Source organism: Lichenostomus cassidix, chromosome 3 (genome assembly GCF_008360975.1).
Source record: "Lichenostomus cassidix isolate B80296 chromosome 3, HeHo_3.0, whole genome shotgun sequence".
In the NCBI taxonomy this organism is placed as follows: Eukaryota; Metazoa; Chordata; class Aves; order Passeriformes; family Meliphagidae; genus Lichenostomus; species Lichenostomus cassidix.
In genome coordinates, this window is record NC_139483.1 from 30,280,819 (window position 1) to 30,306,554 (window position 25,736).

The 25,736-nt window shown below is 46.0% G+C and overlaps 1 long non-coding RNA gene across 4 annotated transcripts; it reads left to right on the forward strand.

Moving 5' to 3' along the window:
• The first annotated feature begins 354 nt into the window (after nucleotides 1-354).
• LOC146439380 (uncharacterized) lies at nucleotides 355-24,926 on the forward strand. 4 transcript variants are annotated; one of them, XR_014850779.1, is made up of 6 exons: nucleotides 355-838; nucleotides 1,367-1,425; nucleotides 1,852-2,034; nucleotides 2,765-2,878; nucleotides 6,282-6,347; nucleotides 7,640-8,291. It is a non-coding gene; the product is annotated as an uncharacterized LOC146439380 (long non-coding RNA). The 4 variants fall into 4 exon arrangements; XR_014850780.1 differs by lacking the exon at nucleotides 355-838 and adding an exon at nucleotides 21,626-24,926 and having other exon boundaries at nucleotides 968-1,425; nucleotides 7,640-7,740; XR_014850781.1 differs by lacking the exon at nucleotides 1,852-2,034.
• The last annotated feature ends 810 nt before the right edge of the window (nucleotides 24,927-25,736 follow it).

The following is a 25,736-nucleotide window of genomic DNA, read 5'->3' on the forward strand; positions in this document are numbered from 1 at the left end:
GACTGAAATCCCCCACCCGGATGTGCCTATTCTGCTTTCCCCCATCCCCATCCTTAAGACTTTTGGTGTTTCAGCAGAAGCCCTGTTGCCCTGCCCGAGATGACCACACTGCGTGGCCACCAGACACTGGTCAGCTGGCAACACAAGTCCACTGCCTGGTTCGGAGCCAGAGAGGTGCTCCAGCCCCACAGAGAACTACCACTGACAGCCCAGTACGGCATGGGAAAGGTCTCCTCCCCATTTCTCATCCGATGCGGATGGGAGAGGAGTTTCCTTGGTCTCCTGTTTTTTGCAAGGGGAGGGGCTGAGTAGCCAGAGCTGTGCGTGCCTGAAACAGTCAGACGATTGTGCGGGAGGTGGGGAGGAGAGGGAACAAAGAGCCGGGGCTGACAGCGCGGCACCACCAGGCATCGCAGAGCAACACTCAGGCTTCTCCCCACCGCTGCCCCTGCAGCCTGGGGCGGGCCATGTCCCTTCCATTCCAGGCCACCGCTCGCCCAGCGCCTCTGCCCTCGGCAGCTGTGCGGCCCCCCAGGCCGGACAGACGCGGGCAGGGTTACACAGAGCGCCGGTGCCCACGGCTCTGGCCCAGGCCGCGGAGGGCGGGGAGGTCCCCGGTGGCCGCGCAGGGATGCCCTTGCCGGGGGTCAGCGCTGAGCCCAGCCCCGCTGCGGCCCGGCTCCCGGCCGGGGTGGGGGCCATGCCCGCGGCCCGCACGGAGCCCCGGCAGCCGGCAGGTGGCAGGGCAGCCCCGCGCCTCGCCCCGGCCCGGCCCGGCCCGCTGCGGAGCTCCCCGGGCGGGGAAGGGGCCCTTTGTGTTCCCCACCCGGGCTAGCGGGTAAGCGCAGCGCCTGCCCCCGGCAGCCACGGCGGCGGCGGAGAGGGGGCTGCGGGCTCCCGGGGGACACCGCTTTCCCACGGGGGAGCGGGGCTGCGGCGGCTGCTCGGCCCTGTCCGCAGCTGCCGTAGGGTGTGATGGGCGTTTTTTTTTATTATTATTAATGGCAGCTCGTTCGCGCTGAGGTTATATTACAGCCCTATTGTGCGAGGCTCCGCACAAGGCGGTCCGAGACAGTCTGTACCCGGGAACAGGCAGTCAGAACAGAGAAAGGCAGCAGAGAGGGCGGGCAGGAAGGAACGTCGCTCAGGGAGGGGAAGCATTTTTCACCCTGGTTCGTCCAACACGCCAGGGGCAGAAAATGGGGTTTGTAGGCTGCCACGGGCCCTCTCATCCTTTGGACCTCACAGTCCTCTTGTGCAAGTGGAATAAATAACCTGTAGCATGCTGGTTTTTGGTGGTTCAGCATTTGTAAGTGCTGACCGTTTACCCCTTGGTTAAAGCTAAACCTGCCCTCTCTTTCCGTAGCTGTTTAACAGAGGTACGGGCAGCTGGGAGCCCATGCTAGCGTGCTGGGTGCTGTGAAGGTAATTATTAATCCCGGGGGCTCCTGGCCGCTCCTGCTCCCTGCCCTGCTGGCATCAAGGGATCGCTGCCCACCTGCCTGCCGGGGCTCGCCCTCCCGAGGACAAGCTCTGCTCCGGCCAGGGCAGCGGCTCACGAGGTTGCCTGCCAGGGCGAGAGGAGGACCACTCCAAGCAGCTGAACTTTTCACTCCAGTTTACAGACAGATTTCCAGAGATGCTTGAGAGAGGGGAGGGGATAGGAAGCAAGATTTGTAGGGGGACCAGCCTGGCCTTTTTCAATTCAGCTGCAGAGTTAACAAAGTTGCAGGTTCTCAGTCTCTTTTTCTCTTTCTTGCCAACTCTTTCTTTTTTTTTTTCCTCCTTCCTCAATATAAATACCCTGGGGCGGTTTCTTTTCTTTTTGGTATGAATGTGATGATCTTTCAGGGCTGTGATTGGCTCCGCGGCTTGTCATCGGGGACACACCTCCTGGCGTGGAGCCACCGCCTCCCCCTCTTGTAACAAGTGAGCGTAATTACATCAGTTACTCACTAGAGCACAGACCTGCTTTAAATTTTGGCCTCTTGGAGCCAGCGAGAAGCTGAAGGACTAGAAAATGCAGTTTCAAAGGTCTGTAACACTATGGACTGTATAAGTCACGCTGTGCTTTTCCCTCCCAGGAATTAAAGCTTCCAGCCACATGCGAGGAGGAATGAATATCTGCATTAGTTATGGAAATGGCTACCTGTTAGGAGAAGAGAGCTGCCACACCTGAGAAGGATTTCGGCTTTGCCAAAGTATGGCCCACTAAAAAAAATGCGCATCAGGGCCCTTTTGAATTGAGCTTTGGTGTAAATTAATCAGAAAATGCCACACTTTCAGGGGCACCAAAAAGGACGAGAGCTCAGGGTGAGAGCTGCGGGGGCTGTGGGTGATGCCTCAAAAAGAGCAGAGCCACTGAACAAAGGCATGTATTTCACCCAGCAACAAAGTCCTACAAGACAGGGCCAGACCTGTTGGGGGAAAGAGCAGCATTCCTGTCCAGGTGGATATTTCAGCAGCAGGTCGATGCATTTCTGACAGGTCAGGATAGAAGTGTGGAGTGCTCTTGTAAGCTTGTTCCAGAAAGGGCTGAATCCTGGGGTGGGAGCATCCTCGCTGTGCTCCAGGGGCCCAGATCCTCTACTGGGGTAAATAGGTGTAGCATGAAAGAAGCCAGTGCTCTTGCAGCCGAGAACCTATTGTGTGCTGGCATGGTTGAGGTTGGCTGATAAGGAGAAAAGTTTCTGCACAAGAAAGAAAGGAAGCAGTGCTCTGAGTGAAGGAGAGGACTCATGTCTTATTCCCTTTTGTCCTGTAGGGATGTGACCCTGATGTGTGGCACAGATGCTGCTGCAGCTTGGTGAGTTGGAAGGGTGAAGATGAGGTATAGGAGAATGCAAACCATCCATCTGGCCAGGAGCCAAATCCACAGGTACAGACGCTTGCAGGGTGTTAGAACTGCTATTCTAACATGGGATGAACCCTGGCCTTTTCAAATGTGTCTTGCAAAAATTATACAAGGAGAGACATTTACACCCCTGTCCCTTCAGCTATTCCGTAGCATGCAGGTGTTTGCTCAGAGCAGATCCAGCCCTGCTTCTGGACCAGACAGAGCAAAACTTTAAATGACTCTTACATTGTTTGTACAGCAGACTGAATATGGTTGTAGCCTCTTATCCCTGTCTGTCTCTTTCAACTCTCTGCCCTCCACAAAAATAAAAAACACCCCTTCTACTTTCTGTCCTGCATTAAGGAAACTTTGTCCTGAAAATGTCATGAAAACTGATGTGCCCCTATGAAAAATGTGGATTTTGATGATTCAGCATTTTCCCATGGAAGATAAAGCTCCTTTGTTCCTCTGACCAGCTCCCAGCAAATGGCTCAAAGGAATGTGGTTCATGTTTCCTCCCAGGGATCTGTTCCTGGAGCTGCTGAGAAGCTTCCTAGGTCATGGCCTACTCAGTAGGTGTCACTGGATCAGACTGTATCTGAAAATTAGCAAAGAGCTCTCATTTGTTCTTACAGACCTGAAAATGTGAAAAATAGTACTAGTGTTTTTTGTGGTATCAGGTGTTCTCTCATCATATGATCTTCTCTGGGGCCTGGGTGCTGCCTTATTTTGGAAAGAGCTCTCAATACAAGGGGCTCTGCCCTGTCACTGAGCTGAAGTTGTGGAAAGGAAGGAGCAATGTACCACAGGAGCCAAAGAGAAGTCATGAAAAGGGACAGCAGGCTTCCACTTCTGAAGGATAAATACTGGAAATTTGGGTACCTGAAACTGAGAATACCCTTACTGAGATGGGAGAGCTGCATGCCTAACATCTCTGCAAGAGATGGACCAAGGACCAGGGAACTGGGATACAGAGGGCAGTGTTTAAGGTATGAAGCTGGATTTCTGGCACAGGAGGAGCGAGCAGAACAGCAGGAGATTGGTACTGGGAGAGATGCGTCAGCAGGCCACAGGCACTTCCATGTTCCCAGATGTTATATCTAACTTTGTGCTAACCTCTAGCCCAGAGTGACAGTGTCACGATCCCAGAGCACTTTTGATCATTTCCCTTCCCTGTATGCAACTGCCAAGCCACTTTTCTTACACACCCTTTTCAGGTGGATCAAGCTTTTATCCTTACTGCTATTATGATGCCCAACATTCCCTGCAAGAAAGCATTGTGGTAAAATTCCTTATGTAGAGACTGAAATGCAGAGGTGGCAGGAACAAAATAATAATGATAGCCATAATAATAAATAACTGCCCTATTTGCTTTAATCTGCAGCTCACAAAACAACAGCCCAGTCTGAATTCTCATCTGCTGTGGAGATAAAGAGTGTGATTTACTCTGTCAGCTATGGAGAACAGACACACCACAAGACAGTTATCTCCGGCCATAAACAAACTGGAGTGGCTTTGCCTTTTAACAGGCTCCCTTCTCCTCTCCTGTGGAGTGCTGCTTTCTGCCTTATGTAAGCCTGTGGGCAACTCCACTGACCTATTTTGTTTTAATAAACTTGAGCAGTTTGAGCTATGCACCCTTCCCTTTTCTGATGCCGTTGCCACTTCACAGGGCTCCCTTTCTTGCCCTGCTCTGCAAGGTTCTGTAGGTAGTATCTTGGGAGAAGCTAAATAAACAGCTTCCAAGTTCCGACACAACCCATATGTGTCAAACTTCCTTTTGAATGTTAGCCTTGGAGGTGAGAAGGAAAAACTGAGTTGACTAGGAAAACGCATAACCTTCCAGAAACAGTTTTTTATTACCTTCCTTATCACCCCTTTAAGGTCATAAAGATTATGCCAAAGAAGCTATTAAGTTTTCCAGGATTGCAAAATATGTTATCAATGATAGAGATGAAGCATGCCGTTCCACTTTTCAATTTTTTTGCTTTCTATTTCCTTTTATGTTTGGGGATTTGATTTTAATCTTTTCTGCGTACCTTTGTGTTTCCGTACTGATTGGAAGCATGGTTAATTGTTTCTTGTAGCCAGAAGCCTGCACTGAATTGCAAACAGAAGACCTCTCAGGCAGTTAAAAAAAAAAAAAGTGAACCTGGAAACTAAAAATGTGAGCACCATGGTTCCTTAACAGACTGAGCTTCTGGTTTTTGATCTGCTCTGTCATGACTCCTGAGACATATATAAAAGTTCTGAATGGCATTCACTGACAGCAGTTTTCCAGCAGTGACAGCAAGCTGCCTTGTCTACTCAAGTTAATTTAGGAGCTAGAAATATTCTTCCACCTGAAAACATCTGCAAAAACTTGACACCAGAACATCTCTGGCAGTTAAAAACTGGAGTATGGGCTGAACGAGCTGCACATTGGTCTCCACCAGGTTACCCTAGGGATGAAATAGGGATCAAATGCCGTATGATGCCATCTGAGATTCCGTTCCCCACACACCACAGTGAGGAGCAGATTAGTGTCCTGCTCATAATGCATCCCCTCCAAATCCCTCACTGGAGAAGGATATCCAGAGCTTTGGAGAAATGCTGAAAAGAGGCTCATGAGAGGCCCAATTCTTCACGCTGAACTGGAAAGTGTTACGAGTGGATTGCAAAGCTCTACTGAATATCGAGTTAATCCAAGATTTTCTTGTCATAAGCCTCCAGAAATTGGGCTGTGGTGGGCTTTAGCTAAAGCAGTGTTAGCTAACCTTTTAAGAAACCCTGTTTTTCCTCCCTGTGCAGCCTTTCTGATAGGCCTTGTTTTCCTGAAGGAACAGATCCTCAGCTGGCATAACACAGATTCAACTCACTGAAGCCAGTGAAGCTGGAGGTTAGGAGCATCTGACCCCAAAACAATTCCTCTTAATGGTGACATGTTTGTTGCCACCAGGCAAGACGACAGACTGAGTGCTCGTGGTGGAAGAGTAGCAGACATGCTGCTGGCACAAAGATTCTCCATTTTCCTCTCCCATGGCATTTACTACAAAGAGGAGCAGAAGCAGGAAGATGAGACACTTCAGTGAAGTTGGCATAAAGAAGAAGAGAAGTCTTGCTCAAACTGAGTTAGAGTGGAAAAAACTTTTATCAGGGAAGCGCCAAGTATAAATCACTAACAGATACTCCTTGGTTCAGAGAATTCTGAGAAGACCAGTAGCCAACTAATTAATGCCAACTGGCAATAAAACAGAAGAATATTACAACCTTTTAGGACTGCATGTGTCAGCCTTTTTCACAATGTCCCACAGGGAGGTGCTGCCCCTTTCCCACATATTGGACCTCCTTCCTAGAGTGGGCAGGGAGGCCAGGGGTGCAGGATCTTTGAGGTGGAGTTTCAGCTACCTTTCCAATCCAAGCAGGAATATCAACATCAAATTGATACTCTATTCATGTTTTCCAGGGTCTTTCTCCAGGCCTGCAACCAGTACAGAAAGACTTCCTTTGTGATTGTAAGAGGAAAAACAGGGTGAGTGGAAGAGGACTAAAAAACCCAGTAGACATGACTGCTCTGACAGCTCTGTCCATCCTGGGGGAGGTACTTGTAATTCCCAGGTGGAAACTTTGGGGCAGTGATTTGTGGTCCTGAAGCCACCCACAGTCCCTTAGTGGCAGCTTAAAGTAGACTTGTCACTGGGTAGGAAACGAGAGTTCCATCCTATCCTTAACATCCATTGCAGACAACTTACAATAACAATGGTAGACTTTAAATAATTTTAAGAATTATAAATTCAATAATTTTTTTCTCTTTTGAAACAGAGCTATTTAAATGTGGAACAATAGCTATCTGTATTTGGATGCTTAGTATTTGATAAAAAACATCTCTTTGTCTGGATTATTTTTTAAAATATCGAATTACTCATGCTTCCTGCCAAAACATTTCAGAAAGTTGAACCAAAACACTGCCTAAGCACCTGGAACCAAATGTTGATAAGTGATAAATCCACTTTTGAGAGCAATTGCTCTTCCATGAGTAGAAGATAACTATTTATTCCATTTCAGTTTATTCAACAACTTAAACTCAGTGACTTGAGTATTCAAACTTAAGAAACTTAATTAAGTTTGGAAAAAACAGGCAAGCTTGTTTTTCTCCTCTGACCTATGAGGAAAATGAGGATGAGAAAACAAGATCCAGCAGATCTGCAATGTTTGGGTTATGGTATCCTCAAACAACCTGTTTAACCTACTAGACACTCATACAACTTCTTTTGTTTAATTTTACTTTTTCCTTTCTGTTTTGCAATTAAGGCAGTTTATATAAATAATAAACTAAGGGTTTAATAAAAGTGTTTTTAGAGATTTTTAATGGATTCAAATTTCATTCTAATTGCAGTCTGACATAAATCAATTCTAAAGATAAACAGTCATCCTATAACAAATTAAAAATACATAATTCACTATTTCCCAGCATAAAAAATGTAAAAATCAAGATCTAATAAAAATATGTAAAGTTGTAAATAAATATGTGTAGATAAAACTGTCTGCTGGTAACAGTAATTTAGTAGATAGACTTTATGTGGTTTTAAGTCAACAGAGTACTTCTGGTTACAGCCTGATGACTATCAACTTTTCTTTATGGAAAATAATTAAAAGGATAAATGGAAAAGAAGATTTTATTTAATATTTAAAATAAGCTCTCCTGCTTTAATTTAAATGGGTGATTTAATCTGTTCACTGAGGCTCAAATTTATCAGTTTTAGTCCAGTTTCCTTGTAGTTACTGCACAGGTGGGGTTTTATGCACCTGATGTTTCAATTTCAGGCTGTTCTTTGTGAAGTTGACGACAAGCCTCCCTGACGTCCATGAGATTTCCCCCACCCATTTGCCAGGAGTTTGGAAACAGCTTTCAGTGGTCCAGATTTGTGACTACTCAGTCACTAAAAACCAACCCCTAGTGCAATTCCTCACAGGTAGCTTCTGTCGCTGCCTGATGTATTCCACTAACAGCAGAGAAGTGAAGAAGAAATATGCTCTGATGGTGACACAAGCTAACAGTTTGTATTGTCCTTATGCTGTACCTCTATTTCAACCTGCTGTTTACCAGATCTTTCCCATCTCAAAAGGGACTTTAGACAACATCACCAAAGCCTATGTCAGTACCTGTGACAAGGCAAAAAGCAACAGCCATGACGCAGATGAACCCAAATATTTCATTATTTGAAAAGTAAAGGCAGAGTGAGAACATCTCATCTGAGGCTGGAGGATAATGTTGTGAAACTGTGAGAACAGTGGAATAATTTCCCTGAAGAATATGAAGAAAGAAATAAGATAATTTGTTGCAATACAACTAGAAGTGTCAGTCACTAGCTAGGAGATTTTCTTCTGCTTTCCCATCCTTCATTTCTGTCCCATCCCATCCCATCCCATCTCATCCCATCCCATCCCATCCCATCCCATCCCATCCCATCCCATCCCATCCCATCCCATCCCATCCCATCCCATCCCATCTTTTCTTCTGGGTCCCACAGGATCTTAAAGCTCCTCTTCCTGCCTCCAGAGCCCAGCACAGAGCTGTGCTGTGCAGGGACTACTAAGCCATCTCTGTGCACAGCTGCAGAGTCTCACTCCTTGTGTGAACTCACTCAGCTGTACATCCCAGAGAACTGTGCCACCCAGGCATCTGCCAGGATTAAGGCACAAGGTGAGCAGTAGCATCAGACCGATGAGGCAAAAGCAGGCAGTGAGCAGAGCAACTTGGTGCTATATCACATCCATTCTCATCTGTTTCCGTGTGCAGACAGTTCCCCTGGTGCAAGGTACACACTGCTTATTTGCATCTCCTACCTATCTGCTGATCAGCCCATCTATGTCATGAATCAGCTCCTCCGTGAAGGAGAGGCTTCTGGAGAGGCATGTGCTAGCTATCTAATGCATTTATTGCAGTGTGTTTAGTCTGTTTGTTAAACTAGTAATCACAGAGTTCATGGGCACTCCGTTAGGGAAAACACCTTCCTATGTACCTGGCAAACATGTGCAACCCATTGCCCAGCTGGGATCCAAAATGACCCATACCTGTCATCCCTGAACCAGCTTCTGTTTTCCAGCCCTCCCTACCAGTTTGCAGTTCCTGTTCTTGAGCTCCTTCCTCTGACTGGAGATGCCTATCAGCATAACTGGAATTCATGGCATGACCTTTGATTCCTTCTGTCCTCATGCCAGACTCCAGCAGGTCTCTGTTATCAGATACTAAAGTCTATTATAACATGAAGTGCATGCACAAATTTACCCAGGCGGGTATGCTGGCATCCTTGCCTGATAGTTCCACCTTCACAGGGGAGCACGGGCATCTCTCAGCCTCCTTAGGGCCGCCAGAGCCTCTCTTTACATACGGAAAATATGTTGGCACAAAATGCAAACGATTACACATGTTTCTGCTATTTTCTGTTTCTGAGGGTAAATGTTTGTTCACATGCCGTGATGTCATCTTTGACACCATACACTGGTGGTGTGTCAGGCAAAGATGGTGTTCTCATCCACTCTCAGCCTGAACCTGCAGGGAGCCTCCAGCCCTGGAGTTTAAAGATTTGTCCTCGTTATCCTCCTTCTAACTCAAGGCAGCAACATTTCCCCAGGTGGAGGTACAGATAAGGGATATTACTTGCCCAGTGTCATCCTGTGAAGACCATGGCAAAGCTGGGGAAAGAAGCCAGGCCTCAAGAGTTCCAGTGTTACTGTTCTGCTATGCCATAGCTGGTTTCATGACACATAATAGTTCTTCCAAGCAATCCTGTCTCCTGTGCAGACACCATAGTCATCAGCAGGCCTGGTGCCTGAGCCCCTGTACACCCAGGGTATGTTCCTTCTTGGCTTGACCTGTAGTAGAGCTCCAAGATTGGCAGTATGGAGAGGTAAGGGGTTAGTTGACCTCCTTCTGTCCTGAGTAGATCGTCAAGGTTTGGGTCCCATTTCAGGCCCAGTCTCTGCAGAGAGTCCCTGCACAATCTGTAACCAGAGCAAATCTGGCAGAGGCAGCAGGACTCCTGCAGTGCACCGTGGTGTTGTGTGTATAGAAAGATATCTCTTCACCAACAGCTGATGGGATGCAGAGACTGCTCCCAGTCTGACTACTTGCTGAGATGCCTCCTAGGAACACTTGAGCCACAAAATTAATTCTAATTTCCTCCGAGACCCTTGCTCAGTGCTCCTGGCTGGTTCCTCATGCTGCATTTCTCTTGCGTGAGGGCCTGGCTCACCATCAGCCACCTTGGACTGCCATCATTTCAGTCATTGCTCTGAGTGAAAACTGTCCCATCTGGTTGTTCTGGATACACCGTGCAAAATCTCCCAGCCTCTACGTGTCCTCATGCATACTGGCTGTGACACGTAGTTTGGATTTGGGCACTCTGGCTGCAGGCAAACTCTGTTCTCCGTTGGCAGCATGCTGGGTTTTCCAGAGGGTATTAGGAAATGTTCTGTGGTGGGTGGAGGCACATAGTGCATCTGAGGTGGTTGCTGTGGTTGTAGGAGGCAGCTCTGACCTGGCTCATGCAGCCTCTCCTGCCTGGGGGATCCTCTGTGCTGCTACGACTCACCCACTCACCCACACTGGCCCCGCAACTACCAAGCCAGTTGCCAAACTAGAGTGTCTCAGCTGATCCAAGGGAATTTTAATTGAACCACCTTTGCCCACTGTGAGCAGGTGCCAGTTTGTCAAGCCTTGGTGATGTTAGCAGGCACCAAGGAATGCAGTGTATTCACATGCATGCTCTCTGTGGGACTGCAGGAATGCTTCCTGCTAAATGACTACACCTATGCCTTTGCAATCCTTAAATGTAGGAAGTGCCTTTTTTTGTGCATAACACACCACTGAAGTAATTCTGGAAGGTGCTTCTCCCTTGCCCCAGTGTCTCAGCTCATCACACAGCAGAGGTTTTGCTGTGAAAGGAACTGGATGGAGCCAACAGCAAATCAAGCTTTGGAGAGGCAAGGTTTGATGTCAGGTCCACAGATGTAGGGAGCTTCCTGTTAAATCTCCCCTCAGACAGACTCCATACAGTGTGGCATGGGGTAAGAGACAGAATCTGTATTAGTCAGATTTTAGTATTAGTGCATCTTTGAGCAGTGCAGGTTAAAAACAAACACATAGAAGGGAAGAGTGTTCAGTTCTTCCATCATCTGCTTTGGCCCTGGAATGGGCAGGCAGCTGCATTTGGAGCTAGCTTCAACTTGAGGCCTCCAGACACAGTCTTGCAAAAAGTACATCAAACAATGCTCAGCAGCAGCACAATGTGCTTGCTGTTGTTCTCACTCTGGTAGTGTGTGCCGTTCTCACACGCAGCTTCACACTCCCTGGTTATACATTAGCAACAACACATTCCTTAGCCGAAGTTTGAGTTGGACGTAGATTGAAGTCTGATACTACAAAGTACGGTTGGGGAGAAAGAAAACATCACTCAGGGTCAAATATTTTCTGGTCCGGGGTTAGTAGGCAGAACATGTCACGAAGCAGTAAGTACTTTTATTGGTGAGTATTTGTTGGGTACCAGGAAAAGAGCTACAGGCATAGATGGAACAGGATGGGGCTGCTTTGGCGTGGGCTCCACAGAGGTGATAAATCGGGGGCTGAATAAGTGAAGTCCTTCAGTTCAATGTCTAACCACACCCTTCAAAACTGTGATGTACCCAGAAAGCCCTGGTCATTCAGAAGGTCTGCACTTCTCTCCCATGGTCACCAGGTCCAGGCTGTTAGTGTGTGTAGCACTCTTGACTGGAGACGAGGAAGCTGGGACATTGCCTACAATAACCAGCTGTTCATACCAGCCATTCCTGCTCCAAAAGACGAGTGCCACAATCGCATGTTTGAAGGCTGGCCTTTTGTCCAGCCACTCTCTTTCCCTGTGTAATCCACCTGACTGGAACACATTGCAGAATATCATGCTGCTTGGAGGAAGGGTTTCAGCATGTGCCAGCTTTGGAAAGCCTTCCTCTACTCCAATGCCACCTTTTACTTGGGACCTAGCCATTACATGCATCCTTATAAAAATTGCATGTTTAATTCAGCTGGATCTGGGTTGAATGTCATGCCTGAAAAAATGATTCCTCACCCATGTGCAAAACTGTCTTGTCTCTGAGGAAGAGAAGATACTAAAAGTAATATCAATGCAAACATATCCCAAGATTAATGCAAACCCATCACCAAGGAAATTTAATTTTTAATAATTCAAAATTACATATGGGAAATGCAAATAGGGAAGAGAGGAGGAGCAAGTAAAGCCAAAATAGATCAAGACAGAGAACTGTGTCTCTTTCACCAGCTGTGTTTGGTCACTGACAGCTCAATCTAAATCTTAACATAGGAGGGGTGCAGGGTGGATGGTGGCAGATCACACGGTCTTCCTTATTACCTTTCAAAGCATGAGGGGACAGGTTGTTGAAGAATATTAGCTGTTACCTTCCCTTCCCCTTTTTCTCTCACTTTCATGCTTTGTGGAGCAGCCATGCTGTGATCTTAGTGATATCTGTAGTCTGCTTGCAGCCCTTTTTTAGGAGAATGCTTGGCCTGGGGAGGAAGGTGGAGGCAGAACTGGCCGCTAAAAGGGTTTTGCTGACAGATCCCTTTGGGCATTCACCAGAGGTCTCTTTTTCTTTCATTTACTTGTTGTTTCATAGAGCCTTTTTACTCTCCTGAATCAGTTGCATGTGGAAGGAAGGACAGGAGAGGCAGAGCTATACAGGGGGCTGTACCAGCCTCCTGAACATTTCAGACTAGAAAAGAGGTATGGACCCCTTCTTGGTCTTTGCCTTTTTGATTGCATGTGGATTGCAAGGGCCATAGCACTTGCAGCACACTGATTTGGTTTGCTGCCATCTCAGAAAGGGCTACTCAGGAGACAGAAGTTTGTGGACTTTGTCCAAGGAGACTCATGAAGCTTCATCTGAGCCCCAGTCTGTTTAACACAGTGAAGCTGAACTTGTCTCAGATGTAGCAGAAATTAAGAGACTTGCTAAAGGTCACAGAAAAACTGCAACAGAAACAGGACCTTCACCGCAGGGCCACCCATGTAATGGGAGAGACAATAGTTGGGCAATTATTTCTAGGGAGGGGATGCCAAACATTGATGCATAAATGTCCCTTGGGGGACATCTCCTTCCAGAATCTCTTGGCCAGCCCTGGGAAGTTACGGCAGGACAAGAACACAGCTATTGTCATATTTATCAGACCAGGCAGAGACTGCACAGGCCAAATCTTGTCCTGCCTTGCTCAGGTAGGTTGATGCAAATGTTGCTTGGGTGAAATCAGTGTTTCAGCAACAAGAATTGAATATCTTGGTCTAGTAGACTGGCAGGGAAAAGGATACACATTTGGACAAACCTAGTAACTGTGCTGTGGTGACAGTTCATTTAAATTGTCTTATAAGTACAAGTGGTTCATGTTCAGAGAGCTGGATTAGGCACAAGTCTATCTGAAATCCACTTCTTCCAAATCTTTAGGGCTAGTTCCCCTATACAAACCTCAGTGTAAAATTACTGAACCACAGCAGCTGACACGCAGTTTTGCTGATGAACCAACAGCAGTTTTTCCCAGTGCTTCAATACAGTTGTTTTGTCAGTGGGAGGTATGATTTTTAGGACCATTAACATGAATAAACAATGCCCTATGTCATCTGCATTTATTGGGTCTGCTTCCCTCCAAATTTTTGACATGACCTTTGATAAGAGAGTGGCTTGCTGGAATGACCATAGATTGCGAGGAGCTCTTGTGAGACAAACCCTTATCAAAGGCTGAGCACAGCCATGACCAGCATGGAGTGCCAGTCCAAATTTACCCAAGCTGCTATGTTGGCATGAGTCCCTAAATTCTCAGCTTCATGGACTTTTATCTTCCCCTGTGAAATGAAGGCATCGCGGACTCTCCTCGTAGCTGCCACTAGTCTGTTTGACACCACAGAAATATGCCCAAGTGTGAACATGCTCACCTTCCCAACCCATGCACCGAGCTCCCCTCCCCAAAAACCTCAGGGAAGATATGTTTAAAATATGTGTTTCCCAAGTGCAGCTCTGTTTACTTGTCAGTGATTGTTCAAGGAGGTGTTTTTGGCCTCTCCTCTCCCATTCTTCAGTTCTCAGCCTAACAAGGACTGTATTCTTGTCACGATGTTTGTCGGGCAAGGAAGGAGAAGCAGCAATGGCTTCCCAGTGCCAGCTGGCACTGTGCCATGTGATTGTTGTCAAATGGGAATGTAATAATCGTGATAATATGATTCTCACTCAGTTCAAACCTCTCCTGAGAGAGTCTTTTTATTTGAGGGGTGGAGAGAGAAGGATGTCTGACTCTGTATTTCTCAGTCTGCTATTCCAGCTGTGTCTCTATCCTTCCAACCTTGCCTGTGGCAAATCAGGTGCCTTTGGAAAGCTTGCATCTAGCTTCACCCTGATGTGCACTGCAGCTGCAGGGAGAAGGCCCCTAAAATGTTTTCTGAACACCAGAGAGGCTTCTGAAAGCCTGATCTGCTTTTCACAAGTCTCAGTGCTGTCTGGTGTCTGTGCTGTGGATGGCTTTGTGTCTGCAAGAAGGCGCTGGAGCACCAGGACAGTGCATATGAGAGGAGAGTAGTGGCTCAGCCCCAAGTGTTCCCCTCTAGCTTTCCTGCCTGTCTGGTTGTTAGGAAGTAGAAGGGAACTCAGTCATTAATAACCCTTGCAGTTTTTTGGCCTCCGTGCTGAGCCTGTCCATGAGAGACCAATTATAATTGTGCTGTGGCCAGAAACTTCAGCTAAATGGCCAACATTCTGGGATTCTAAGAAATTCTATGCAAGAATTTCTTTGTGAAGAGAGAGAGGATGAGAAAAAAGAGGATTTTCTTGGACACATGGTAGTCTGTGAGCTGGGCCAGGATTTCATACAAAGCAGTCTGCTGTGGCTGGCCCCCTGTGCAGAGAGCCATCAGGAGCCTGCATGTCAGACCTAATGGGTCCAGCTTTCCCCACTGGGGCTGAATTTCACCTTCCAGCCATCCCCACAGGACTCCCCTGCTGCCCTGCTCTTTCCACCCCATACTTCTAGGGCGTAGATCCCTTGGCAGAAGATGGGAAGAGCCTGGACTGATGCCAAGACCCTGGATGGGGCAACTCCCTGCCTCTTTTTTTTGTTGCCTGAGTCATTGGGTCCCCAGGAGAGGGAAATCCTGCCCTAGGCAAATCTGTACTTCGTGTTTGTACCCATTCAACCCATGACAGAAATTATTGCATTTCATGGATGCATGGGTGTTCTCGGAACTCCAACATCTAAAATCTGCATTTCCAAAGAAAAAATGCTGACTAAAATGATTATAAAATATATTAAAATTATGTGAAGAAGAAAAAACCATAAATCTCTTCATCAAGGGATTTATCCCTGAGCACATGACAGGTTTGGAGTACAATCCAGTGAGGGAGTGTGTGAAAAAGGCTTTATGACAGCTGAAGGTTTTAAGTGTGTAACTGTTCTCCAGGAGTTAATCCCAGGTCCAGGAGCACTTTGCAGATGCACATTAGCAGTTTGAGTTCATTCTGGTCCCGATGCAGGAGGGGAGCAGTCTCCTGCCACAGTGCATGTCACAATTCCTTTTGCTGTGGAGTGGTAGGTCAGGAGAAAATGTCCTGCATATTTAGTGAATCAGAGAAGGGATAGGGGTGTGTTCTGTTCTCTGCCAGGGCACTGCAGTACTGACAGCATTTCCTTACCCAGCAGTCACATACAGAAGTATGGGAGTTTGGCAACTCTTAAGGCTTCTTTTTTTCCTTACCTGTGTTTGGGCACTGGAACAGGCCCCAGGGAAGTGGTCACAACACCAAGCCTGCCAGAGTTCAAGATGCATTTGGACAATGCTCTCAGGCACATGGTGTGACTCTCAGGGATGGTCCTGTGCAGGCCCAGGACTTGGACTTCAGTGTTCCTTGTGGGTCCCGTCCAACTCAGCACATGCTGTTATTCCGTGATTCTGTGTGATTCAGTGATGGATATACCATCAAAATCTGGGAATGGCCACATCTGGCCTGGTGCTGGCCATGTGTGTTTAGGTTTGCAGTAACGACAGGAAAGGGTTGAACCTCGTGCCATAAACCCTCCTGGGAAAGTGTGTGTGGAGGCGTGTTAGCTTTGGCCATTCTCTAAGGGGGCCGCAACCACCCCTTGTCAGTTTTGACAAGGTACTTCTGACTCCTTGTCAGGAGATTAAGAATAGGAACCTACTAAGTGGTCCCAAAATGTCAGTGTTATTCCAGGCACAAGAGTAGTTGGAAAAGAAATGTTGCTTTCCCTGTCGCTAGAAATGCCTTCTGAGCTGGCCATGCACCAGTCACAGGATTAAAAGGTGAGAAGTGACCTTTTTAAGGCTGATGGGACCAGAAAAGCTGAAATGCAAAGTTTAAAATAAAATAGCTTCAAACGTGCTCAGGACTCACTGAGAGACCCGGACCCCGCACTGAGACAGGATTTTCTGGAGAATCTGGCAATTCTGTCCATGGGTCATTACTAATAACATTTCCTGTTTAAGCCGGTGTGTTGCTGAATTATAAGAGCAGATCCTAGGCAGAGAAACTCACCTCTATAATAGTTCTATTCAAATAGTAATAGTGTTAAAATATGCTGTGTAGTTGGCTCTGGAGTGAGACTCTTCTTTGTAAAAGCAGTTCAGGAAGCTGATGTTTGTCACAGTCTGCTCCCCCTGCTTGCCTCAGCTTTTGTCTTTCACTGTCTGTATCTGAGAGGCACCTTTTTGTACCTTTTGTTATGTGGGTTCCTATTCACTGGGAATGTGGAGGAGGACATCAAACCCCCTGAACTCCTGTCAGATGGAGAAGAAACCCTTCAGAACTCTTCATACCCTATTGTAACAGGTGGCACTAATGAGAGAAGACTGGATTTCTGGAGGGACATCAGTTAATACTGAACCAAAAGGCTGGAAATGGGTGCTGAGAGATACTCTAGAAGGTTTATCAAAGCTGTTTCTTCTCGCTCTGCCTGATTGCTTAGTGTGAGTAGGCATTGGTATCCTTCCACACCTCTCCTTCAGTCTCTGCCTCAGGCATTTGTACCTAGATAAATCTAATCTCTACAAGCTTCATGCTCTTGGCCACAGTCCATGCTGGTGTCCACCCCTTTGTGATGATAGCCTGGATTATTTGCGGTTGGCCAGAGTGGAACTGCCCTCTCCAGGCCCCACAGCACAGTACCAAAATCACATAGTCATGGTAACCCTGAGAACACAACTCAAACCCTAATCCCATTATAACGGCTCAATGTACTTTGCTCAAACTTTTAATAAGGTAACATGTACCTGAATAACTAGATTTCCTCCTCATGATCGTGATCCTGCTCTTGGCGATGACTGGAGAACTATGATAACATAATCTGATTTGAATGGCCTGCGCAGGCACCACCTGGCAGCTATTGATATCAAGTTAGGAGAATGAAGATGAATGGTTCAGAGGAATATTCAATTACATGGTTTCCTTCACAAAGGTAATAACCTGATGAGTAACAAAGTTACTTTCCCCTTTTTTTGCTGTCACCATCTCTGTTTCCAGGGATTTTTATTCAGTTACTTTCATTTTTCTATTCAGCACCTTTCTAGAGATGGATGGGCACTCCCTCTGTTTCTGGACGCCACCACTGCTGAATCAGAATCAGCTGGCTGTGCTGGAATACAGAGGTGATACCCAGAGGGAAACTTGTGCTCTGTGGAGCCTGACTTCACAAGGCCCTGAAAGCAAAAGTGTCAAGAGACAAGCTCTCAACAGCTTCCCTTGTTCTGGGTATGCAACTGCTCCCCACCCCTAGCAAAGAGCTTCAGCGCAGAGATAAGGGAAGAACTTTCTCCTGATAAGCAACATTTCTCATTCCACCCTCTGCAACTAGACTGGTTGTCTAAAAAGTGCTGGAGTTCACTGGGATGTCCAAGACAGTAACAGAGGGCATAAAGGAGCTTTTCCTAGAGACTCAGGTGACCACACTTGCTTTACTCCCTGTCTGTTTGAAAGACTCTAGAGCACTCCCTGATTTGTAAAGCTGATCTAAAGACTCTGAAGAGATGTTAAGGAGTGGTCTCCCTTGTCCACACAAGGACAAGACATTCTCCATAGCCTGGATTTCTGTCTCATTGACTCAGACAGTGCCTTGAGGCCTGCGCTGGGTTTTCTGACTTGGGTCCAAGCACAAGCTCATCTTGACTAGGACTTCCCTTGAGATCCTAAAGCTTCACCTCTGCTCTCCTGAATTGTCTTTATCCATCAGCATCCCAAGGGTGTTGCTGTGGTACTTATGGTCCACCTCTGCTTTAGGGGCAAGATAATTTTCCTTCTCCATGTCATCATACAGGAGTGCACAACTTTGGGAAGTGACAAATAGTAGGTTTCTTCATGGTCTTTTAAGCATTGGGTAGATATTTCGATGGCTTCCTGTTATTTAAGGTGGAATATTTACATCCTTTATGATACATGAAAGAATTCACTAACAAATGATGACTCACTACCCAAAATCTTTCACTGAATCTCAATTTCTTCTCCAGAGCAGTTTATGCTGTTCTCTTCCTAGCATGTGAGGCGTGGTGTTTCTTGTTCCTGTAAATGTTCTAGTGAACCATTATTTTCATTTGCATTAGACAAATGGAGTTTTGAACACCAGCCTTACTCTCCTTTACCAGTCTCATCCCATTTCTATTTTTCCTTCTCACTAGCTTCTAAGCAAACACTTTAAAATGTGTATTTCCTAGACAATTGTGTTATGGAAGGAGTCTGGTCTCCATGCCTGCCAGCAATCGTAATCCAGCTCTCAGCGCTAAAGATAAGACAAGTAAACTGATAATTTGAGTGAACTTAGTCCAAGAGCTCATGCAAATGAATGGAAAAACTTCCAATTATTTCCATAGCAGTGTAGCAAGCTTCTACTTGGACACAAAACAAAATCAAAAATCACTCTGTAGAAAGAGGAACTCAAATACTTATATTGAAATAACAGAAGCATGGACAAACAGAGTATACTGGGACAGAGAAGTGGTCAAAGAGGGGAGAAAGAAGTTTTTGTGGACAATGTTCTGAGAGTTGGGATCATTTAAAACCCATATGAGCCCACAGACCACAGAATAGACTGGGGGAACTATCTGTCTTTTGACTTACTGGAATGCAATGATAGAAGGAAATAGAAACAATTCAGCCATCATCAATACCATCTTTTTGCTTCCATCAAAATCTCACCCAGGGCCACACACTTTTCTTCCTAAATTGTGACCATACTCAGCAGACATTGGAGTTCTTATCAGACTTTTTTTAGAAAACAAGTCAAGAAGCTCAAAAGCTCAAAAGCTTCTTGAGCTTTTGTTTGCTGGGCACTGCACAAGCGTACAGTGAGAGAGACAGCCCCTGGATCTGGGAATCTGTAAAGCTACAGGTGGGAGACAGGAGGTACAATTCTTCTATTGCTGCGGAAGTCCAGGCATGGAGGAGGACATGCATGCAATCAAAGACCATTAATGGCAAAGCTCAGAGCTGGAGTCAAGTATGGTATACTCCATTACTGTTGCTTATACCATTAGTTCTTCCTGTCTCTTTGAAGTTTCCTGATAGGACCTAACTCTTCAGTAGGCACACCCTGAAATTGATGACAGTAATTTTTTATACACTTAATTTTCTACATCTAATGCTGGCCCTAGTAAAAAGCGGTGTAAATGCTGAGTCATTGTCTTGACAGATATAAAAGGTTGATGTTCCCATCTCACTCTCTGCACAGATTTCTAGAGAATACAGCATAAGGATGATAAAATCAGTGCCAGCAGATGTAAGGAAAGCTCCACTGAGACTCTGACCTGGCTCCAGGATTGCCCATATGCCTAACTTTATGTAGCTCGGACACTGTGGAGAAATCCCACCAGGGCCATTTCTCGTTATCTGTTTCCTGGGAAGGAGAGTGGTCAGTAGGCAATGCCAACAATGGTTTTAGCCTTGATCAGGCACTGAGGAAGGAGACTCTCTGGTCACAGTCGTAGTGGGTCAGCCCACCTCACTGGCTGCTTATGAAAGCCACTTTCAGAATTACAGATGGAAAATACATTACAAGATCTGACTGTTACAGCCACAAGGACCACAGTGGCTGATCTCGTCACATCACTTGCAAAACCCAACACACAGAGCTATGCCTGGCCAGCTGGCAGTCCAGACACTTTGCCCTTCCCCACTACTTATCAAACCCAGTACATTCTGGTAAACTAGACCACGTACTTTAGCAATTATCCCAGACTGGATGTAAAGAGTCCAAGTGATGACACATTCACCATTTCTGTCAGGAAATGATTTCAGTTATTTCTTTCTTCAAATCTTTAAAAAACCCCCACGCCTGCATCTTACGTTCAGCTTGGATTTTATGGGTTCCACTTTCTGGGTAGGACTTTATTAGGGTTTTATTTGTGGTGTAATAGGCCTTCCTGCTCTTGGATGCATTTTTCTTTAGTAGATCATTAAAATATCATAGTGTCCCTAAGTTTCTTCTGATTAACTATATGGGATCCTGAAGAATTTCTTATTCTAGATAGTAGCTTAGAGATTGTATGTAATTTCAGTAGCTCATTTCTGAACCTTTGAAAGTCATTCTACTTCCCCTTTGAATGTGGGTAAATGTTTTGTCAATGCCATGCCAGTGGGAAATGTTCTTTCGACTATGCCATATCTCCTTAATTATCTACCAGGAGGAGTAAGTTAGTCTTCCAAGAGCCAGCTTCCAGTGATTTATCTGTGTAACCCTTCAGAGTTCCTCAAAGTCACTGCTTTCCAGAATGCAACCTTGTAAACATGTAAAACTTGTCTATATGGACTACTCCCTGCAATATTCCTCTAGGACAGATGTTATTACACACATCACATGATTGCTGACTGATTATGAACAGCAGGAATCACTTGGTGTCACTGAACTGCTCTTACTGCCATTTTTCAATTTTCTAGCCAGAAACTCTCTAGCATATGGAGCATTGAAATGCTGTCCTAGCATTTTGCTGTCTTCCAGAATAGGGAATAATTCATATTCCAGTCCAATTCATTTCCCTACCTCACTCACATTCACCTGAAACTTTTTTTTTTTTTTTTGCAATGTGTGTACCAATCATGTTTTAATACATTTTCTTCCTTTATTTTTTCCCCCCAGTGTTTATTCTGCTAGTATCCTGGTAAGTGTGATAGCTTTGGGAAATGTGCATTGTTAATTCATAATCTGCACTATTATTTCTTTATTTATATGCAGCAGTGACTGAAGACTCCAAAGGGGCTCCTGCCTAAGCATGTAGCAAGACTGTTTGTAACACTGCACCATCATAATCTGAGAATCTAGGAAGAAGATATGCAGAAGTTAGGAAAAAGGATTTCACAACAGGTTTGTTTTCTAGATGGGGCACAATGACATGGAAAAGTTCAGAATAAGGATGTGTGTGATTCTGGCTTTGCTGTTAAAACCTAAACTTTCCCAGCAACCGAGTAGCAGGAAACACCCTCACCCAACCTTTTGACCTCACTATTGCCTGACATTCATGTCTGATTTATGAGTATCTTGCCTTTTTGTTCCTTTTTCTTTACCCTTTGCCATCCCTGCTCCAATCCTCAGACAGCTGGTCTCATCTCAAGTGCACACTTACCTGTGTTCCCTTAGCCGTGATAATTTACTTCACAATAGCACATCTCCTCCTAAATGACATAATTTTGGCTAAGGGATCTATTCCTCACTTTCATATTATTTCCTGCCATTGAGACATGAAACTGCTCTATTCTGGCTCTCTATTCCCCTTTCAGAGCTGTGAAGCCTCCTTCCTTATGAGACATCGACCAGAGGCCTCCAGATTATGCAAAAATGCGAATTCTCCACACTGGAAGAATTTTGCATCAGTTATCCTGCACAGTGTCTTTTTATTGCAGTGAGCACAAAAATCTACTCTCATGAGAAGACAGATGTAGAATCCTAAATTCTGCCTATGCACCTGCTCCTTTAAGCAGTTCTAAGGCCAGCCAGCTCTTCCACAGCTGGCTAGCAGATGGGGAAAGGTGAGAACAGACAGGCTGCTGTTCAGGGTTTCTGTGGCAGAGTAGTAGGATTGCATTAAGCTCCTCTTAACACATTATGCAGAATCCTAAGTCTTTAGCTGAACCAGGACTACAATCCTCTTATGCGACTTTGCTGAAATTCCGTGAGTTACATGCACGCACGCACACACCCCAGCACAGAGGAGCCTTCAGGAGCGGCTTACCCCTTGCAGGTGACAAACGACACCAGGCAAGTTTGTGCTGGAAAGCCCGCGAGCCATCAGTCACCCCCAGATGAGAGATGACTTTTGGCTCCCCCAAGCTTAATGCATGTTGTGATTGCCTTCTTTTTATTTACAGGTAACGGACTTGCTTGTTAAGGTTGGCTTGTCCTTTCTTGCTGGGGATTTTTGTGTGTTTGTTTTCTGTTTCCAGCATATTCATGTGAAATCTTTACCTCCCTTGACCTCCAGCAACAAGGCAATAACTTCGTGTTCGTGTTTGACACTCTGTGAGAGATGTTTGCCATGAGTGAAGCTCACCTCTGTGCAAGACACCAGGATGAGGTTGGGGAGCTGCTGCAACAGAGGACATGACCACCAGCACTACGCATGTATGTGCATGTGCAAGTGGGGGAGATCCTGCCCTACTTGGAAATGGGATTTCCCAGATCTTGTTCCCAATGCAGTTGCAATAGGCAGAGATTTATAGTAGCCATCAGGGTTCTCCCCCTTCATTGCAGTACTTTGATATTGTAAGTATTGATAGGTTGTTTATTTGGCTCAGAATTTTCAAAATTTACTTGGGATTTTCAGCGCCCACTCACCTGGGGACTGGGCTTTCAATACTGGTTGAAAAAACCAGTTCAGACCAATTTAAAGTGTTTTACATTGACATTTCAAACCACACAGCAAAAAAAATTTATGGAAAGAAACATGGGTCCTCTCCTTGGGAGGACCACCCTTTACCACCTTGAGACCCCATGCATCAGCAATGCAAGAGCTGAGCATGATGAACTGGAGCAAACAAACTTGGGACTCTTGCTACTTGCCAACATGGGTACTTTTAAAAATTGTTTTGGCTTTCCTGCTCTCTGGTAGGGTCTCCCTACCTATCCTCCCCTTCATACAAGCTCTGGCTAATGTCTGCATCCAGAATACTCTGAACAGTCCTGTGTAGCAACTGAAACTGCAAAGAAGCTGGTTGTGAGGCAGCTGGCTAGGGAAGGGGAATGTAGGTGCCATCTTGAGGGCCAAATGCAGTCCTGAGGATTGCTGAGGTTGGTCTTAAGGGCTCCTCAGTGGTGGCTCATGGTGCTAGTCCTGCAGTCATGTATCCTGGTGCTCAGAAGAGTCCTCTGTTTAAGTCCAGCCAGCCAAGGGGACTCCGGGGCCCATGGGGACTGTGGCATTGCCAGTGGTGATGATGTGGATTGCCATGGGAGAGCAGTAGTTGTCTCCATGCTGAGGCTGTCCCCTGCAGGGACATCCATCCATCCTACTCACTGGAACTGCGTCAAGGCAGTCAAGGGCAGGTTGTCCTGTGAGATACTTTAACCCAGTGAATTGCAACTCTGCTTCTGTTGAGGCATCCCTGGTACATCAAAGCTTTTATTTAAATTTGCCAACCATGGTATATTTTGAATCTCTCTGGATGACTTTGGGATTGTGTCAGTGTCTGTGGATTTTTATCAACAGTAAGAGGGATTAAAAAAAAAAAGAAAAAAAAGCTAGCTTTGCCAAGAGTGGTGTGGTGCACTCATGATGGTATTTAGAGTAACCATCTCCAGGAAGGATTATAGGGCACATTTTTAATATTTGTATCTCCTTGACACAATCCATTCAATTTCTCCCCTCTGCTGAAGTGGAAGACTGGCCACCCTTCAGGCAGAGCAGGTGCTTTTCCATCATGGGGATTAAACAGCAGCCGTGCCCCCTGTGCTGTAACCTGGCTTTCCAGCAGCCAGCCCTTTGTAAAGCAGGCTCTCATGGAGGGATGCAGAGCTGCCGCTCCCACCAGAGCTGCTGCTGCACTGCAAATAGCTCCAAGCCCTGCAGAAATAATCCATTGTACACTTGCATTATGTTCAGCAGGGCCAGTGGGTACATGATCACAGTTTTGTGAGTGCTGAGGACTGCTGTGAGGTGGTGGTTCCATTGCATGAAGCCTGGGCATGTGAAGCCTCACCTTAATATCTCATTCTCCTAACAACTTAAGGTTGCTCCTACTTGTGCATCTGTGGTGGGTTTCATAATCTTGTCTGTGCAGCCTTGTCTTTCAGTTTGTGGCCTCACCAGCTGCTGCCAGCAGTGAGAGGCCGATTGCAGCACTGCCTGGCTGCAGGCCAGTGCATGCAGCCTTTGGGGCCACCACTCCTCCTGACAACATCCCTTCTCCTGTCAGTCCATGTTGCCTCACATGCAGCTCTGCTGCCACTGCTGCTGCTACTGTCACCCTCTCCAGAGCTGGATCATCTCCATTATTCTTCCAACCCTGTGCCTCTCACAGCTCTGTCATCTGTCCTCCTGCCCAAGCTGCAGTCAACCTCTCAGCTAGTCCAGCGCTTTTCCAACCGTAGTTCCACCAGTACGTTTCAGCTCACCTCAGTATCCCCTGGCTCTTGGTTTATACTGCTGTGCAGAGGTGTTGCTAGTCACTGTCTTTTAGAATCTCAATGGAGATGGTTAAAACCTCCATGTTTGTATTGGTGTTGACTCATATTTTAGGAGCAGATATTCACCGAATTCCGAACGCTCATTTCTGACTAATTTCAAACATAACATCTATCAACCCTAGGCCTCTGCTGATACATTTTACACTTACTGACCTGTCTGGTCCAGATAGCACTGTGCAGGGAAAGCTTTGTTCTGTCAGAGGACTGCTGGATGCCTATGGTGCCCTTCTTCAAAGCAGCGCTCATGAGCATTTGAGGACAATGCTTTTAGGAAGGGATGTGCTCTGCTGAAAGAAATGCCACATGAAGTTGACTGTAAATGTAATTACACAAGACTCTATACTGGTCTCAAGAAAGGGAAATACACTCTAGTGGTTCCTGTGGTACTGCATTATGATGTTCCCCTTTTCCTTCAGGAAACTGAAACCTGAAGAATGATGATTTTCTGAAGATCACCTGCTGAGCTGGTTTCAGAACCCAGCTATCAGCTCGAGGTCCAAAGCCACATTCACTCTCCGAGAGACATCATGCTCTATATGGGGACTGCAATCCTGGCATTGTACCTGCTCTAATTTTTACTTAAAGAACAAATCAATTGGACCTAAGCTACTCATCCCTGTTTGAAGCCAGGCCAAGTCACAGTTGAGCACCATTTATGAAATAGCAACTGGAGCTCTGGAAACTGAATTACTATATTTATTCAGCCTGAGGTGAAGTCTGTCACCAGATAATTGCAAACGGGAATGAACTTATTCCAGTAAGGTCAGTTTTACCGTTTCATCCCTCGCAAGCTCAGTTCATAGTTCCTGTTTGTTAACTGCAATCGAGCTGCACAGAGGCTTTGTGCTGGAGGATTTCTCTGAGAGGTAGGATGAAACGGTGCCTAGCCCAAAGAATTTACAGGAGAGGATGATTTTTTCATGCAGGTTAGTAGCAGAGCTTTTTGTTTAAGCAAAATGTTTCCTGTGTTTACTGTGCTTCTAATAGGAAACACTCAGGTCAGGGTGTTTTCTAAGGGACATGTGAGTCTGAAACAGAGGAAAAAGACTTGTGGGGGAAGGAGCAGAGAAACAAAGAAAAGTTTGGGCAGAGAGGAGATATGGCATGGTTTGGCAATGAGAGGCTAGTGAGGCAGAGGGGAGTGGAAGGGGCTGACAGGCAAGAACAATACAATACAATGAATAAAACGTCAAAATCAAGCATGCTGTA